The sequence below is a fragment of the Scyliorhinus torazame genome, chromosome 4 (genome assembly GCF_047496885.1).
Source record: "Scyliorhinus torazame isolate Kashiwa2021f chromosome 4, sScyTor2.1, whole genome shotgun sequence".
Classification (NCBI taxonomy): domain Eukaryota; kingdom Metazoa; phylum Chordata; class Chondrichthyes; order Carcharhiniformes; family Scyliorhinidae; genus Scyliorhinus; species Scyliorhinus torazame.
This window is the reverse complement of record NC_092710.1, coordinates 51,282,444-51,300,929: the sequence shown is the minus strand read 5'-3', so window position 1 is coordinate 51,300,929 and position 18,486 is coordinate 51,282,444. Positions and strand designations below refer to the sequence as shown.

The following is an 18,486-nucleotide window of genomic DNA, read 5'->3' as shown; positions in this document are numbered from 1 at the left end:
TCAGTATTGTTGATTTCTCCTGCTGACTTTGAGAGTGCAAATTAAAATATTCATCGGCACTGGGATTTTGAAACTGTAAAAATTGCAGTGATTTTGAAAGTTGTTAATTTAAAAGCAGTTCTGCAGGAAAGAAGTATACAACCAGGAAATATTTTGCGAATTGGGAAGTGATTAAACATGACCAGAAAACTACAGTGGTATAATGCGGGACAAGACCAGGAGAGAGTTTATACATTCACTGAAAATCTAGCAAAAATTCTTGAAAATTCTGGACGGCTGTTGCAATTTGGCAAACACGACGTTGTCACGGTTCTTCCACTTTCCATAAAGCATCCTGCATTCTTTATTTTTATTTCCTACCGTTCATTGGGAAGCAAACGCCTTGAGCTAAAATCAAAACCCTGACAGGGACTTGAACCCTGGACCCTCAGATTAAAAGTCTGATGCTCGACCGACTGAGCTACCAGGGCCCATTACAAATATGTGCTCATAGCTCACTTCAAAGTCTCATATTGTATCATTTGAATTTCCTTCACTGGTCATTCGGCCTCTCCAGCTCATTTCCCTCGCAAGCAGACCGGCAGCCTCCCTTCGGCTTTCTTTCTCAAATTCTTCAACTTGGACTCGCATTTTAACCAATGACCTGTGATGTGACAACTGTTGTTACCCAGGGCCATGCACTGGGACTTCAAGACATTGAAGATTACGTTTAGTTCGCTGAGATATCAGTGGGAAGCTGCAGAGATACAGATTGTATTTTGAGAGAGGGAATAAAGGGTGTCATCTGTTGTTTGTTATGGCAGAGAGTGAACGCAAGTAAGCTCATCTAGTAAAGTAACAAATTATGCAAATCGCAAATTTTCAGGGTGTAAATAGATCTGCAAATGCCACATCTTCATGGAAAACGCCCCATCCTTTATCCTGCCCAAATCGTTCTTGCTGACATGCAGCAACATATATCGTCCAATAAAAAGACAAATTACTGCGGATGTGAAATCTGAAAAAAAACAGGAAATGATGAAAAATCTCAGTGGGTCTGGCAGCATCTGTGAAGAGAGAACCGAGCTCACGTTTCGAGGCTGGGTCACTCTTCATCAGAGTAAATCATTCAATCTTTGCTCACACACATCGCTGACAGACATTCAAAATGTTCCTACTGAATTTCCTGAGGTCAATCCTGTCGTGCATTCAAAGGAAAATCTGCACATGTTGTGAATCTGCATGAGAAACTAAAAATGATTGGATAAAAGCTCATAAAATTTGAGGATGTCTGTGGAGCCAGACACAAAGTTAATGTTTCAAATCCGTGTGATCCTTATTCAGAGCTGAAGCGAGGTTACATGCAATGGAGTAGATGAGGAAAATGGAAGTTGCATGAAAAACGGAAGATTATGGAAATTTGAATCAAGTTTGACATAAAACAAGCGAAAACAATCTTGAAGGTCAGTACCATAGAAATGTTGTCAACATTATCTCTGTTCACCATTAAACATGCTTCACAGGCTACATGCTTTGACCTGAATGTATATAGGTACTGCTGAGATTTGAACTCAGGATCTCCTGTTTACAAGACAGGCACTTTAACCATCTAAGCCACAGCACCAATCTGCACGACAGCTTTGCAAGTGTAGAACAGATTTCAATTGTTTTGATTAAACATCAGTATTGTTGATTTCTCCTGCTGACTTTGAGAGTGCAAATTAAAATATTCATCAGCACTGGGCTTTTGAAACTGAAAAATTGCAGTTATTCTGAAAATTATTAATTTAAAAGCAGTTCTGCAGGAAAGAAGTATACAAACAGGAATTATTTTGAGAATTGGGAAGTGATTAAACATGACCAGAAAACTACAGTGGTATAATGCAGGACAAGATCAGGAGAGGGTTTATACATTCACTGAAAATCTAGCAAAAATTCTTGAAAATTCTGGACGGCTGTTGCAATTTGGCAAACACGACGTTGTCACGGTTCTTCCACTTTCCATTAAATTCTTTATTTTTATTTCCTACCGTTCATTGGGAAGCAAACGCCTTGAGCCAAAATCAAAACCCTGACAGGGACTTGAACCCTGGACCCTCAGATTAAAAGTCTGACGCTCGACCGACTGAGCTACCAGGGCCCATTGTAAATATGTGCTCATAGCTCACTTCAAAGTCTCATATTGTATCATTTGAATTTCCTTCACTGGTCATTCGGCCTCTCCAGCTCATTTCCCTCGCAAGCAGACCGGCAGCCTCCCTTCGGCTTTCTTTCTCAAATTCTTCAACTTGGACTCGCATTTTAACCAATGACCTGTGATGTGACAACTGTTGTTACCCAGGGCCATGCACTGGGACTTCAAGACATTGAAGATTACGTTTAGTTCGCTGAGATATCAGTGGGAAGCTGCAGAGATACAGATTGGATTTTGAGAGAGGGAATAAAGGGTGTCATCTGTTGTTTGTTATGGCAGAGAGTGAACGCAAGTAAGCTCATCTAGTAAAGTAACAAATTATGCAAATCGCAAATTTTCAGGGTGTAAATAGATCTGCAAATGCCACATCTTCATGGAAAACGCCCCATCCTTTATCCTGCCCAAATCGTTCTTGCTGACATGCAGCAACATATATCGTCCAATAAAAAGACAAATTACTGCGGATGTGAAATCTGAAAAAAAACAGGAAATGATGAAAAATCTCAGTGGGTCTGGCAGCATCTGTGAAGAGAGAACCGAGCTCACGTTTCGAGGCTGGGTCACTCTTCATCAGAGTAAATCATTCAATCTTTGCTCACACACATCGCTGACAGACATTCAAAATGTTCCTACTGAATTTCCTGAGGTCAATCCTGTCGTGCATTCAAAGGAAAATCTGCACATGTTGTGAATCTGCATGAGAAACTAAAAATGATTGGATTAAAGCTCATAAAATTTGAGGATGTCTGTGGAGCCAGACACAAAGTTAATGTTTCAAATCCGTGTGATCCTTATTCAGAGCTGAAGCGAGGTTACATGCAATGGAGTAGATGAGGAAAATGGAAGTTGCATGAAAAACGGAAGATTATGGAAATTTGAATCAAGTTTGACATAAAACTAGCGAAAACAATCTTGAAGGTCAGTACCACAGAAATGTTGTCAACATCATCTGTGTTCACCATTAAACATGCTTCACAGACTACATGCTTTGACCTGAATTTATAAAGGTACTGCTGAGATTTGAACTCAGGATCTCCTGTTTACAAGACAGGCGCTTTAACCATCTAAGCCACAGCACCAATCTGCAAGACAGCTTTGCAAGTGTAGAACAGATTTCAATTCTTTTGATTAAACATCAGTATTGTTGATTTCTCCTGCTGACTTTGAGAGTGCAAATTAAAATATTCATCGGCACTGGGCTTTTGAAACTGTAAAAATTGCAGTGATTCTGAAAGTTGTTAATTTAAAAGCAGTTCTGCAGGAAAGAAGTATACAAACAGGAAATATTTTGCGAATTGGGAAGTGATTAAACATGACCAGAAAACTACAGTGGTATAATGCGGGACAAGACCAGGAGAGAGTTTATACATTCACTGAAAATCTAGCAAAAATTCTTGAAAATTCTGGACGGCTGCTGCAATTTGGCAAACACGACGTTGTCATGGTTCTTCCACTTTCCATAAAGCATCCTGCATTCTTTATTTTTAATTCCTACCGTTCATTGGGAAGCAAACGCCTTGAGTAAAATCAAACGTTGGCAGGGACTTGAACCCTGGACCCTCAGATTAAAAGTCTGACGCTCTTCCGACTGAGGTACCAGGGCCCAATATAAAAATGTTCTCATAGTTCACTTCAAAGTCTCATATTGTATCTTTTGAATTTCCTTCACTGGTCATTCGGCCTCTCCAGCTCATTTCCCTCGCAAGCAGACCGGCAGCCTCCCTTCGGCTTTCTTTCTCAAATTCTTCAACTTGGACTCGCATTTTAACCAATGACCTGTGATGTGACAACTGTTGTTACCCAGGGCCATGCACTGGGACTTCAAGGCATTGAAGATTACGTTTAGTTCGCTGAGATATCAGTGGGAAGCTGCAGAGATACAGATTGTATTTTGAGAGAGGGAATAAAGGGTGTCATCTGTTGTTTGTTATGGCAGAGAGTGAACGCAAGTAAGCTCATCTAGTAAAGTAACAAATTATGCAAATCGCAAATTTTCAGGGTGTAAATAGATCTGCAAATGCCACATCTTCATGGAAAACGCCCCATCCTTTATCCTGCCCAAATCGTTCTTGCTGACATGCAGCAACATATATCGTCCAATAAAAAGACAAATTACTGCGGATGTGAAATCTGAAAAAAAACAGGAAATGATGAAAAATCTCAGTGGGTCTGGCAGCATCTGTGAAGAGAGAACCGAGCTCACGTTTCGAGGCTGGGTCACTCTTCATCAGAGTAAATCATTCAATCTTTGCTCACACACATCGCTGACAGACATTCAAAATGTTCCTACTGAATTTCCTGAGGTCAATCCTGTCGTGCATTCAAAGGAAAATCTGCACATGTTGTGAATCTGCATGAGAAACTAAAAATGATTGGATAAAAGCTCATAAAATTTGAGGATGTCTGTGGAGCCAGACACAAAGTTAATGTTTCAAATCCGTGTGATCCTTATTCAGAGCTGAAGCGAGGTTACATGCAATGGAGTAGATGAGGAAAATGGAAGTTGCATGAAAAACGGAAGATTATGGAAATTTGAATCAAGTTTGACATAAAACAAGCGAAAACAATCTTGAAGGTCAGTACCATAGAAATGTTGTCAACATTATCTCTGTTCACCATTAAACATGCTTCACAGGCTACATGCTTTGACCTGAATGTATATAGGTACTGCTGAGATTTGAACTCAGGATCTCCTGTTTACAAGACAGGCACTTTAACCATCTAAGCCACAGCACCAATCTGCACGACAGCTTTGCAAGTGTAGAACAGATTTCAATTGTTTTGATTAAACATCAGTATTGTTGATTTCTCCTGCTGACTTTGAGAGTGCAAATTAAAATATTCATCAGCACTGGGCTTTTGAAACTGAAAAATTGCAGTTATTCTGAAAATTATTAATTTAAAAGCAGTTCTGCAGGAAAGAAGTATACAAACAGGAATTATTTTGAGAATTGGGAAGTGATTAAACATGACCAGAAAACTACAGTGGTATAATGCAGGACAAGATCAGGAGAGGGTTTATACATTCACTGAAAATCTAGCAAAAATTCTTGAAAATTCTGGACGGCTGTTGCAATTTGGCAAACACGACGTTGTCACGGTTCTTCCACTTTCCATTAAATTCTTTATTTTTATTTCCTACCGTTCATTGGGAAGCAAACGCCTTGAGCCAAAATCAAAACCCTGACAGGGACTTGAACCCTGGACCCTCAGATTAAAAGTCTGACGCTCGACCGACTGAGCTACCAGGGCCCATTGTAAATATGTGCTCATAGCTCACTTCAAAGTCTCATATTGTATCATTTGAATTTCCTTCACTGGTCATTCGGCCTCTCCAGCTCATTTCCCTCGCAAGCAGACCGGCAGCCTCCCTTCGGCTTTCTTTCTCAAATTCTTCAACTTGGACTCGCATTTTAACCAATGACCTGTGATGTGACAACTGTTGTTACCCAGGGCCATGCACTGGGACTTCAAGACATTGAAGATTACGTTTAGTTCGCTGAGATATCAGTGGGAAGCTGCAGAGATACAGATTGGATTTTGAGAGAGGGAATAAAGGGTGTCATCTGTTGTTTGTTATGGCAGAGAGTGAACGCAAGTAAGCTCATCTAGTAAAGTAACAAATTATGCAAATCGCAAATTTTCAGGGTGTAAATAGATCTGCAAATGCCACATCTTCATGGAAAACGCCCCATCCTTTATCCTGCCCAAATCGTTCTTGCTGACATGCAGCAACATATATCGTCCAATAAAAAGACAAATTACTGCGGATGTGAAATCTGAAAAAAAACAGGAAATGATGAAAAATCTCAGTGGGTCTGGCAGCATCTGTGAAGAGAGAACCGAGCTCACGTTTCGAGGCTGGGTCACTCTTCATCAGAGTAAATCATTCAATCTTTGCTCACACACATCGCTGACAGACATTCAAAATGTTCCTACTGAATTTCCTGAGGTCAATCCTGTCGTGCATTCAAAGGAAAATCTGCACATGTTGTGAATCTGCATGAGAAACTAAAAATGATTGGATTAAAGCTCATAAAATTTGAGGATGTCTGTGGAGCCAGACACAAAGTTAATGTTTCAAATCCGTGTGATCCTTATTCAGAGCTGAAGCGAGGTTACATGCAATGGAGTAGATGAGGAAAATGGAAGTTGCATGAAAAACGGAAGATTATGGAAATTTGAATCAAGTTTGACATAAAACTAGCGAAAACAATCTTGAAGGTCAGTACCACAGAAATGTTGTCAACATCATCTGTGTTCACCATTAAACATGCTTCACAGACTACATGCTTTGACCTGAATTTATAAAGGTACTGCTGAGATTTGAACTCAGGATCTCCTGTTTACAAGACAGGCGCTTTAACCATCTAAGCCACAGCACCAATCTGCAAGACAGCTTTGCAAGTGTAGAACAGATTTCAATTCTTTTGATTAAACATCAGTATTGTTGATTTCTCCTGCTGACTTTGAGAGTGCAAATTAAAATATTCATCGGCACTGGGCTTTTGAAACTGTAAAAATTGCAGTGATTCTGAAAGTTGTTAATTTAAAAGCAGTTCTGCAGGAAAGAAGTATACAAACAGGAAATATTTTGCGAATTGGGAAGTGATTAAACATGACCAGAAAACTACAGTGGTATAATGCGGGACAAGACCAGGAGAGAGTTTATACATTCACTGAAAATCTAGCAAAAATTCTTGAAAATTCTGGACGGCTGCTGCAATTTGGCAAACACGACGTTGTCATGGTTCTTCCACTTTCCATAAAGCATCCTGCATTCTTTATTTTTAATTCCTACCGTTCATTGGGAAGCAAACGCCTTGAGTAAAATCAAACGTTGGCAGGGACTTGAACCCTGGACCCTCAGATTAAAAGTCTGACGCTCTTCCGACTGAGGTACCAGGGCCCAATATAAAAATGTTCTCATAGTTCACTTCAAAGTCTCATATTGTATCTTTTGAATTTCCTTCACTGGCAATTCAGCCTCTCCAGCTCATTTCCCTCGCAAGCAGACCGGCAGCCTCCCTTCGCCTTTCTTTCTCAAATTCTTCAACTTGGACTTGCATTTTACCAGTGACCTGTGATGTGACAACTGTTGTTACCCAGGGACATGCACTGGGACTTCAAGACATTGAAGATTACGTTTAGTTCGCTGAGATATCAGTGGGAAGCTACAGAGATACAGATTGTATTTTCAGAGAGGGAATAAAGCGTGTCATCTGTTGTTTGTTGTGGCAGCGAGTGAACGCAAGTAAGCTCATCTAGAAAAGTAACAAATTATGCAAATCGCTAAGTTTCAGGGTGTAAATAGATCTGTCAACGCCACATCTTCATGGAAAACGCCCCATCCTTTATCCCGCCCAAATCGTTCTTGCTGACATGCAGCAACATATATCGTCCAATAAAAAGGCAAATTACTGCGGATGTGAAATCTGAAAAAAAACAGGAAATGATGGAAAATCTCAGTGGGTCTGGCAGCATCTGTGAAGAGAGAACCGAGCTCACGTTTCGAGGCTGGGTCACTCTTCATCAGAGTAAATCATTCAATCATTCAATCTTTGCTCACAGACATCGCTGACAGACATTCAAAATGTTCCGACTGAATTTCCTGAGGTCAATCCTGTCGTGCATTCAAAGGAAAATACTGCACATGTTGTGAATCTGCATGAGAAACTAAAAATGATTGGATTAAAGCTCATAAAATTTGAGGATGTCTGTGGAGCCAGACACAAAGTTAATGTTTCAAATCCGTGTGATCCTTATTCAGAGCTGAAGCGAGGTTACATGCAATGGAGTAGATGAGGAAAATGGAAGTTGCATGAAAAACGGGAGATTATGGAAATTTGAATCAAGTTTGACATAAAACAAGCGAAAACAATCTTGAAGGTCAGTACCATAGAAATGTTGTCAACATTATCTGTGTTCACCATTAAACAAGGAGCATTCTTCACAGGATACATGCTTTGACCTGAATGTATAAAGGTACTGCTGAGATTTGAACTCAGGATCTCCTGTTTACAAGACGGGCGCTTTAACCATCTAAGCCACAGCACCAACCTGCAAGACAACTTTGCAAGTGTAGAACAGATTTCAATTGTTTTGATTAAATTTTGTATTGTTGATTTCTCCTGCTGACTTTGAGAGTGCAAACTAAAATATTCATCGGCACTGGGCTTTTGAAACTGAAAAATTGCAGTTATTTCTGAAAGTTATTAATTTAAAAGAAGTTCTGCAGGAAAGGAGGATACAAACAGGAAATATTTTGCGAATTGGGAAGTGATTAAACATGGCCAGAAAACTACAGTGGTATAATGCAGGACAAGACCAGGAGAGAGTTTATACATTCACTGAAAATCTAGCAAGAATTCTTGAAAATTCTGGACGGCTGTTGCAATTTGGCAAACACGACGTTGTCACGGTTCTTCCACTTTCCATAAAGCATCCTGCATTCTTTATTTTTAATTCCTACCGTTCATTGGGAAGCAAACGCCTTGAGCCAAAATCAAAACCCTGAGAGGGACTTGAACCCTGGACCCTCAGATTAAAAGTCTGACACTCTTCCGACTGAGGTACCAGGGCCCAATATTAAAATGTTCTCATAGTTCACTTCAAAGTCTCATATTGTATCTTTTGAATTTCCTTCACTGGTCATTCAGCCTCTCCAGCTCATTTCCCTCGCAAGCAGACCGGCAGCCTCCCTTCGGCTTTCTTTCTCAAATTCTTCAACTTGGACTCGCATTTTACCAATGACCTGTGATGTGACAACTGTTGTTACCCAGGGACATGCACTGGGACTTCAAGACATTGAAGATTACGTTTAGTTCGCTGAGATATCAGTGGGAAGCTGCAGAGATACAGATTGTATTTTGAGAGAGGGAATAAAGGGTGTCATCTGTTGTTTGTTGTGGCAGAGTGTGAACGCAAGTAAGCTCATCGAGTAAAGTAGCAAATTATGCAAATCGCAAAGTTTCAGGGTGTAAATAGATCTGTCAACGCCTCATCTTCATGGAAAACGCCCAATAATTTATCCCGCCCGAATCGTTCTTGCTAACATGCAGCAACATATATCGTCCAATAAAAAAGCAAATTACTGCGGATGTGAAATCTGAATTAAAATAGGAAATGATGGAAAATCTCAGTGGGTCTGGCAGCATCTGTGAAGAGAGAACCGAGCTAACACTTCGAGGCTGGGTCACTCTTCATCAGAGTAAATCATTTAATCGTTCAATCTTTGCTCACAGACATCGCTGACAGACATTCAAAATGTTCCTACTGGATTTCCTGAGGTCAATCCTGTAGTGCATTCAAAGGAAAATACTGCACATGTTGTGAATGTGCATGACAAACTAAAAATGATTGGATTAAAGCTCATAAAATTTGAGGATGTCTGTGGAGCCAGACACAAAGTTAATGTTTTAAATCCGTGTGATCCTTATTCAGAGCTGAAGCGAGGTTACATGCAATGGAGTAGATGAGGAAAATGGAAGTTGCGTGAATAATGGGAGATATGGAAGTTTGACATAAAGCAAAGGAAAGCAATCTTGAAGGTCAGTACCTCAGAAATGTTGTCAACATTTTCTGTGATCACCATTAGATGAGGAGGATTTTTCACAGGCTACATGCTTTCACCTGAACAGGTAAAGGTACAGTTGAGATTAGAACTCAGAATCTCCTGTTTATAAGACAGGCGCTTTAACCATCTGAGCCACAGCACCAACCTGCAAGACACATTTGCATGTGTAGAACAGATTTCAATTGTTTTGATTAAACATCAGTATTGTTGATTTCTCCTGCTGACTTTGAGAGTGTGTGGTAGTATGTATTGGGGGTCATGTGGGACTGGAAGCCCTAATGTCATTGGCTGACAGATCCCGGGTCCTGGTTGGCCGTTGACCTCATACTCCGCCCTGAAGGCGAAGTATAAGAAGCCGGTGCCTTCCCCCGCAGGCCAGTTTACTATCGGGCTGCTGGGGAACAGACACGCTTAATAAAGCCTCATCGACTTCACTCTGTTTGTCTCACGGAGTCTTTGTGCGCCACAATTTATTAAGCGTGCCTAAAAAGGACTATGGAGCTCAGGATCATTCCAGAATGCCTGAGGATCTGCCCCCACGCAGTGAATGCGGCAGCAGCCTTCAAACACTGGCAGACTTGCTTTGAGGCCTACATCACATCGACCACAGGCCGCGTCTCAGACGAACAAAAACTGCAGGTCCTGCACTCGAGGGTGAGCACGGAGATTTTCACCCTCATTGAAGACACCCGCGATTTCCAGACGGCCTTCACAGCACTGAGAAGTCTCTATGTTCGCCCAGTTAACCAAATCTACGCTCGCTACCAGCTCGCGACAAGACGGCAAGCTCCCGGAGAATCGATGGACGAGTTCTACGCCGCGCTGCTGATTTTGGGACGAGCCTGCAGCTGCCCGTCGGTGAACGCAAACGAACACACGGACATGTTAATGCGCGATGCTTTTGTTGCAGGTATGCAATCCTCCCAAATCCGCCAAAGACTTCTAGAAAAAGAGTCACTAGGACTCTCAGAGGCACGGGCCCTGGCAGCCTCGCTGGACGTAGCCGCGCGTAATACCCGCGCCTACGGCCCCGACCGCGCGGCAGGCCATTGGGCCCCGTACGTACCCGCCGCGGCAAACCCCCTACCCCCCCCCCCGGACACCCCACAGGCTTGCGCAGTCCAAACGCCGAGTCGCACCGGGGGCGCCCGCTGTTATTACTGCGGCCAGGCGAAGCACCCCCGACAACGCTGTCCGGCCCGCGCAGCCATCTGCAAAAGCTGCGGGAAAAAGGGCCAGTATGCGGTGGTGTGCCGATCCCGCGTGGTCGCCGCCGTCCCGGGAGAACAGGGAGCCCTACAGGCAGTCTATGCCTCCCAACCCCCCCCAGCACGCCATGTGCGACCCGCAGGCGCCGCCATTTTGGGTCCCGATCACCGCGGCCCCGGGAGATCTGGGAGCCCTGCACGCCGCCTACGCTCCCCAACCCCCCTCCCCGCAGCCCATGTACGACCCGCCGCCGGCGCTCCCGATTTGGGTGCTGGCCAACACTCTCCACGGAGAGGAGGGGGTTTTTCGCATCCCTAACGCCACCCTCACCCCCGTCCCGCGCCCCACGCCTGACCCGCCGGCGCCACCTACCTTGACCCCGACCACCGCTGTCCCCGGCGAGGGAGCTCCGCGCGTGCCAGCGCTCGCGGCCCCACGCCTGACCCGCCGGCGCCGCCGACCTGGGCCCTCACGCCCGTCCCGCGCCCCACGACTGACCCGCCGGAGCCGCCGACCTGGGCCCTCACCCCCGTCCCGCGCCCCACGCCTGACCCGCCGGCCTGGGCCCCGACCACCGCTGTCCCCGGCGAGGGAGCTCCGCGCGGTGCCAGCGCTCGCGGCCCACGACTGACCCGCCGGCGCCGCCGACCTGGGCCCTCACCCCCGTCCCGCGCCCCACGACTGACCCGCCGGAGCCGCCGACCTGGGCCCTCACCCCCGTCCCGCGCCCCACGCCTGACCCGCCGGCCTGGGCCCCGACCACCGCTGTCCCCGGCGAGGGAGCTCCGCGCGGTGCCAGCGCTCGCGGCCCACGACTGACCCGCCGGCGCCGCCGACCTGGGCCCTCACCCCCGTCCCGCGCCCCACGCCTGACCCGCCAGCGCCGCCGACCTGGGCCCTCACCCCGTCCCGCGCCCCACGCCTGACCCGCCAGCGCCGCCGACCTGGGCCCTCACCCCCGTCCCGCGCCCCACGCCTGACCCGCCAGCGCCGTCGACCTGGGCCCTCACCCCCGTCCCGCGCCCCACGCCTGACCCGCCGGCAATACAACTTACCTGGACCCCGATCTCCGTCCCCGGCGAGGGACCTCCTCACGGTCCCAGCGCTCGCAGTACTGACCCGCCGGCCTTGGCCCCGACCACCGCTGTCCCCGTCGAGGGAGCTCCGCGCGGTCCTCGCGCCCGCGGCCCTGGCGCTCGCAGCCAAGGAACTCCGCGCGGTCCTAGCGCCCGCAGCCCGGGCGCTCGCAATGCAGGAACTCCGCGCGGTCCTAGCGCCCCCCAGACCCCCCCAGCACTCAATGTGCGACCCGCAGACGCCGCCATTTTGGGTCCCGACCACCACGAGGGGAGGAGGGGCCCCGCCATCTTGGACCGCCCCCGACCTGTACGACGCATGGGGCGGCCATTTTGTCCACCCCCGACGCCATCTTGTGACCCCTCAGCTACGGGCGAGGTATGGGGGTGGCCATTTTGTCCATCTCCGACGCCATCTTGGACGGCAACAACGGACCCCACCCCACTACTACAACCACGGCTCGCTTCGGTTACACTCGATCAGGCTCGGCCCGGGACTCTCCAGACGACGACGACAACGGTCCTAATTAACGGCCACGAGACGCCATGCCTAGTCAACTCCGGGAGCACGGAAAGTTTTATACATCCCGACACGGTAAGACGCTGTTCCTTAACTACCTTCCCCAGCGCACAAAAGATTTGCCTAGCTGCAGGATCCCACTCCGTACAGATCCAGGGATTCTGCATAGTTACCCTAACGGTACAGGGGAGGGAATTCAAAAACTACAAACTTAACGTCCTTCCCCAACTCTGTGTCCCCACCTTGCTGGGCTTAGATTTCCAATGTAACCTACAGAGCCTTACGTTTAAATTCGGCGGCCCCATACCCCCACTCACTATCTGCGGCCTCGCCACCCTCAAGGTGCAACCCCCGTCCTTGTTTGCGAACCTCACCCCGGATTGCAAACCCGTCGCCACTAGGAGCAGACGGTACAGCGCCCAGGACCGGACCTTCATTCGCTCCGAAGTCCAGCGGCTACTAAAGGAGGGCATAATCCAGGCCAGCAATAGTCCCTGGAGAGCGCAGGTGGTAGTAGTGAAGACAGGGGAGAAACAAAGGATGGTCATTGACTATAGCCAGACCATCAACAGGTACACACAATTAGACGCGTACCCTCTCCCCCGCATATCCGACATGGTCAATCGGATTGCCCAGTATAAAGTCTTCTCCACCGTGGACCTCAAGTCCGCCTACCATCAGCTCCCCATCCGCCCAAGTGACCGCAGGTACACAGCCTTCGAGGCAGACGGGCGATTATACCACTTCCTAAGGGTCCCTTTTGGCGTCACAAACGGCGTCTCGGTCTTCCAACGGGAAATGGACCGAATGGTTGATCAACATGGGTTACGGGCCACGTTCCCGTACCTCGACAATGTAACCATCTGCGGCCACGATCAGCAGGACCACGACGCCAACCTCCAAAAATTCCTCCAGACTGCCAAAGCCTTGAACCTCACGTACAACGAGGACAAGTGCGTTTTTAGCACCGATCGGCTAGCCATTCTGGGCTACATAGTGTGCAATGGGATACTAGGCACCGACCCCGAACGTATGCGCGCACTCATGGAATTTCCCCTCCCGCACTGCCCAAAAGCCCTGAAACGCTGCCTGTGGTTCTTTTCATACTACGCCCAGTGGGTCCCCCAGTACGCAGACAAGGCCCGCCCCCTAATACAGACCACGACTTTCCCGCTGTCGACAGAGGCTTGCCAGGCTTTCAGCCGCATCAAAGCGGACATCGCAAAGGCCACGATGCGCGCCATTGACGAGTCCCTCCCCTTCCAGGTCGAGAGCGACGCCTCTGACGTAGCTCTAGCGGCTACCCTTAACCAAGCGGGCAGACCCGTGGCCTTCTTCTCCCGAACCCTCCACGCCTCAGAAATCCGCCACTCCTCAGTGGAAAAGGAAGCCCAAGCCATAGTGGAAGCTGTGCGACATTGGAGGCATTACCTGGCCGGCAGGAGATTCACTCTCCTCACTGACCAACGGTCGGTAGCCTTCATGTTCGATAATGCACAGCGGGGCAAGATCAAGAACGACAAGATCTTGCGGTGGAGGATCGAACTCTCCACCTTCAACTATGAGATCTTGTACCCGGAAAGCTGAACGAGCCGTCTGATGCCCTATCCCGCGGGACATGTGCCAACGCACAAATTGACCGCCTCCAAGCCCTCCACGAGGACCTCTGCCACCCGGGGGTCACTCGGTTTTACCACTTCATCAAGTCCCGCAATCTCCCATACTCCTTAGAGGAGGTCCGTACAGTCACAATAGACTGCCACATCTGCGCAGAATGCAAACCGCATTTTTTCAGGCCAGATGGAGCGCACCTGATTAAGGCTTCCCGCCCCTTTGAACGCCTCAGTCTCGATTTCAAAGGGCCCCTCCCCTCCACCGACCGCAACGCGTATTTCCTTAATGTAGTGGACGAATACTCCCGCTTCCCTTTTGCCATTCCCTGCTCCGACATGACCGCGGCCACAGTCATTAAAGCCCTGAACAGCATATTCACACTGTTCGGTTACCCCGCATACGTCCACAGCGACAGGGGGTCCTCTTTCATGAATGACGAGCTGCGCCAGTTCCTGCTCAGCAAGGTTATAGCTTCAAGCAGTACGACCAGCTACAACCCCCGGGGGAACGGGCAAGTAGAAAGGGAGAACGGCACGGTCTGGAAGGCCGTCCTACTGGCCCTACGGTCCAGGGATCTCCCAGTTTCACGGTGGCAGGAGGTCCTCCCGGACGCTCTCCATTCCATCCGGTCGTTATTATGTACGAGCACTAATCAAACGCCTCACGAGCGTCTCCTTGTCTTCCCTAGGAGGTCCTCCTCTGGAACGTCGCTGCCGACCTGGCTGGCGGCCCCAGGACCCATCCTGCTCCGAAAGCACGTGCGGGCACATAAGGCGGACCCGTTGGTCGAAAGGGTTCACCTCCTCCACGCAAACCCCCAGTACGCCTACGTGGAGTACCCCGAAGGCCGACAGGACACGGTCTCCATGCGGGATCTGGCGCCCGCCGGCTCCACGCACACTCCCCCGGCACCATCAACCCAACCGCCCCCCTTCCTGCCACTGCCGCACCCCGCGACCGCCCCCTTCCCAGGAGGATCAGTCCCCCTCCCCTTTGCACCGACAGCTGAAACCGTGCGGCTCCCGGAGGCGACAACGCTGGTACAAGCACCACCACCACCGCCGGGGCCGAGGCGATCGACACGGACGACCAGACCGCCCGACCGACTCGTGGCGTCGCTGTAAAACAAAGATGGACTATCCAATAAACATTTTGTTTTTCCTATATCCTCTATAAATAGTTGTAACAGGACGATACTGTCCAATACGGTACTACCATGTAACTGTTCTATCCTCCCAGGACCAGTACTGTAAACCCTTACCACCATACGAAGCATCACCCCGCCGGGTTCATTTTTGACAAGGGGTGAATGTGGTAGTATGTATTGGGGGTCATGTGGGACTGGAAGCCCTAATGTCATTGGCTGACAGATCCCGGGTCCTGGTTGGCCGTTGACCTCATACTCCGCCCTGAAGGCGAAGTATAAGAAGCCGGTGCCTTCCCCCGCATGCCAGTTTACTATCGGGCTGCTGGGGAACAGACACGCTTAATAAAGCCTCATCGACTTCACTCTATTTGTCTCACGGAGTCTTTGTGCGCCACAGAGTGCAGACTAAAATATTCATCGGCACTGGGCTTTTGAAACTGTAAAAATTGCAGTTATTTCTGAAAGTTATGAATTTAAAAGCAGTTCTGCAGGAAAGGAGTATACAAACAGGAAATATTTTGCGAATTGGGAAGTGATTAAACATGGCCAGAAAACTATAGTGGTATAATGCAGGACAAGACCAGGAGAGAGTTTATACATTCACTGAAAATCTAGCAAAAATTCTTGAAAATTCTGGGCGGCTCTTGCAATTTGGCAAACACGACGTTGTCACGGTTCTTCCACTTTCCATAAAGCATCCTGCATTCTTTATTTTTATTTCCTACCGTTCATTGGGAAGCAAACGCCTTGAGCCAAAATCAAAGCCCTGACAGGAACTTGAACCCTGGACCCTCAGATTAAAAGTCTGATGCTCCACCGACTGAGCTACCAGGGCTCATTGCACAAATGTTTTCATAGCTCACTTCAAAGTCTCATATTGTATCTTTTGAATTTCCTTCACTGGTAATTCAGCCTCTCCAGCTCATTTCCCTCGCAAGCAGACCGGCAGCCTCCCTTCGGCTTTCTTTCTCAAATTCTTCAGCTTGTACTCGCATTTTACCAATGACCTGTGATGTGACAACTGTTGTTACCCAGGGACATGCACTGGGACTTCAAGACATTGAAGATTACGTTTAGTTCGCTGAGATATCAGTGGGAAGCTGCAGAGATACAGATTGGATTTTGAGAGAGGGAATAAAACGTGTCATCTGTTGTTTGTTGTGGCAGAGTGTGAACGCAAGTAAGCTCATCGAGTAAAGTAGCAAATTATGCAAATCGCAAAGTTTCAGGGTGTAAATAGATCTGTCAACGCCACATCTTCATGGAAAATGCCCAACAATTTATCCCGCCCAAATCGTTCTTGCTAACATGCAGCAACATATATCGTCCAATAAAAAGGCAAATTACTGCGGATGTGAAATCTGAATTAAAACAGGAAATGATGGAAAATCTCAGTGGGTCTGGCAGCATCTGTGAAGAGAGAACCGAGCTAACGCTTCGAAGTTGGGTCACTCTTCATCAGAGTAAATCATTTAATCATTCAATCTTTGCTCACAGACATCGCTGACAAACATTCAAAATGTTGGTACTGGGAAAATGGAAGTTGCGTGAAAAATGGGAGATATGGAAGTTTGAATCAAGTTTGACATAAAACAAGCGAAAACAATTTTGAAGGTCAGTACCACAGAAATGATGTCAACATTTTCTGTGTTCACCATTGAAGGAGCATGCTTCACAGAATATATACTTTGACCTGAATGTATTAAGGTACTGCTGAGATTTGAACTCAGTATCTCCTGTTTACAAGACAGGCACTATAACCATCTAAGCCACAGCACCAATCTGCAAAGAAGCTTTGCAAGGGTAGAACAGATTTCAATTGTTTTGATTAAACATCAGTATTGTTGATTTCTCCTGCTGACTTTGAGAGTGCAAATTAAAATATTCATCGGCACTGGGCTTTTGAAACTGTAAAAATTGCAGTTATTCTGAAAGTTATTCATTTAAAAGCAGTTCTGCAGGAAAGAAGTATACAAACAGGAAATATTTTGCGAATTGGGAAGTGATTAAACATGGCCAGAAAACTCCAGTGGTATAATGCAGGACAAGACCAGGAGAGAGTTTATACATTCACTGAAAATCTAGCAAAAATTCTTGAAAATTCTGGACGGCTGTTGCAATTTGGCAAACACGACGTTGTCACGGTTCTTCCACTTTCCATAAAGCATCCTGCATTCTTTATTTTTATTTCCGACCGTTCATTGGGAAGCAAACGCCTTGAGCCAAAATCAAAGCGCTGACAGGGACTTGAACCCTGGACCCTCAGATTAAAAGTCTGACACCCTACCGACTGAGCTATCAGGGTCCATTATGAAAACGTTCTCATAGCTCACTTCAAAGTCTCATATTGTATCTTTTGAATTTCCTTCACTGGTGATTCAGCCTCTCCAGCTCATTTCCCTCGCAAGCAGACCGGCAGCCTCCCTTTGGTTTCCTTTCTCAAATTCTTCAAATTGCACTCGCATTTTACCCGACCAGTGGAAACAACCTGCCCGCATCAATCTGTAGATCTCCAAATTTCTTCCTCTTCAGTCTGGCCTCAATAAAAGTTGAGACGGATTCGCACGTAAACAGAAGTTATTTATTTAGCTTGCAAGCTTGAATCATCTTACAGAAATGTAAGAGACATCCAGCTTCTTACATCCCAGAAAACGACTGAACTAAAAGACAAAGGGATCTCTGCAAAATCAATTCAAATGGTATCAAGTTTCACATACTCGACGGACATAGGTCAGCCTATGTCCCTCCTGACCTGTTCGATCTATTCTGATTGGCTCACTTCCAATCCCTTTCTCTGGCCCCTATCAATGCAGCATCACTCTCATAGACACACCTCTTCCTGCTTTTTCCATGCGGTCTCAAATTCCTTTGTCCCTAACTGCAAGAATCAAAGTGGCTTATTTCTACATTACATTAACTAGTAACTCTAAAGTAACTATTTTATATCACATTCGTCATTCCCTCCTTTTACCATTCCATGATAACCGAACTATCCAATCTATAGCTACGGTTCCTCATCTAAAAAGATCCGTCGCTGCATTTCCAATTCCTGCCTTAGCCCCCCTTCATCTCTCATGGATTTTAACAGTTAAATTTTTTTTCTCGGTGATTGGGGCGGTGATCTGATCTAGTGCAACCCGCATTCTACCCATCACACATTTAAAGATAGCC

The 18,486-nt window shown here is 46.9% G+C and overlaps 11 non-coding genes across 11 annotated transcripts; all 11 read right to left on the bottom strand.

The window, feature by feature from the left end:
• Positions 1–397: 397 nt before the first annotated feature.
• On the bottom strand, positions 398–470 carry trnak-uuu (transfer RNA lysine (anticodon UUU)). The gene has a single exon. It is a non-coding gene; the product is annotated as a tRNA-Lys (tRNA).
• A 1,059-nt stretch (positions 471–1,529) lies between these two features.
• On the bottom strand, positions 1,530–1,603 carry trnat-ugu (transfer RNA threonine (anticodon UGU)). Its single transcript has one exon. It is a non-coding gene; the product is annotated as a tRNA-Thr (tRNA).
• Positions 1,604–2,046: 443 nt separating this feature from the next.
• Positions 2,047–2,119, bottom strand: trnak-uuu (transfer RNA lysine (anticodon UUU)). Its single transcript has one exon. It is a non-coding gene; the product is annotated as a tRNA-Lys (tRNA).
• Positions 2,120–3,178: 1,059 nt separating this feature from the next.
• Positions 3,179–3,252, bottom strand: trnat-ugu (transfer RNA threonine (anticodon UGU)). The gene has a single exon. It is a non-coding gene; the product is annotated as a tRNA-Thr (tRNA).
• Positions 3,253–4,835: 1,583 nt separating this feature from the next.
• On the bottom strand, positions 4,836–4,909 carry trnat-ugu (transfer RNA threonine (anticodon UGU)). Its single transcript has one exon. It is a non-coding gene; the product is annotated as a tRNA-Thr (tRNA).
• Positions 4,910–5,352: 443 nt separating this feature from the next.
• trnak-uuu (transfer RNA lysine (anticodon UUU)) lies at positions 5,353–5,425 on the bottom strand. The gene has a single exon. It is a non-coding gene; the product is annotated as a tRNA-Lys (tRNA).
• Positions 5,426–6,484: 1,059 nt separating this feature from the next.
• trnat-ugu (transfer RNA threonine (anticodon UGU)) lies at positions 6,485–6,558 on the bottom strand. The gene has a single exon. It is a non-coding gene; the product is annotated as a tRNA-Thr (tRNA).
• Positions 6,559–8,156: 1,598 nt separating this feature from the next.
• Positions 8,157–8,230, bottom strand: trnat-ugu (transfer RNA threonine (anticodon UGU)). Its single transcript has one exon. It is a non-coding gene; the product is annotated as a tRNA-Thr (tRNA).
• Positions 8,231–16,077: 7,847 nt separating this feature from the next.
• On the bottom strand, positions 16,078–16,150 carry trnak-uuu (transfer RNA lysine (anticodon UUU)). Its single transcript has one exon. It is a non-coding gene; the product is annotated as a tRNA-Lys (tRNA).
• Positions 16,151–17,020: 870 nt separating this feature from the next.
• trnat-ugu (transfer RNA threonine (anticodon UGU)) lies at positions 17,021–17,094 on the bottom strand. Its single transcript has one exon. It is a non-coding gene; the product is annotated as a tRNA-Thr (tRNA).
• Positions 17,095–17,547: 453 nt separating this feature from the next.
• trnak-uuu (transfer RNA lysine (anticodon UUU)) lies at positions 17,548–17,620 on the bottom strand. The gene has a single exon. It is a non-coding gene; the product is annotated as a tRNA-Lys (tRNA).
• Positions 17,621–18,486: the final 866 nt, after the last annotated feature.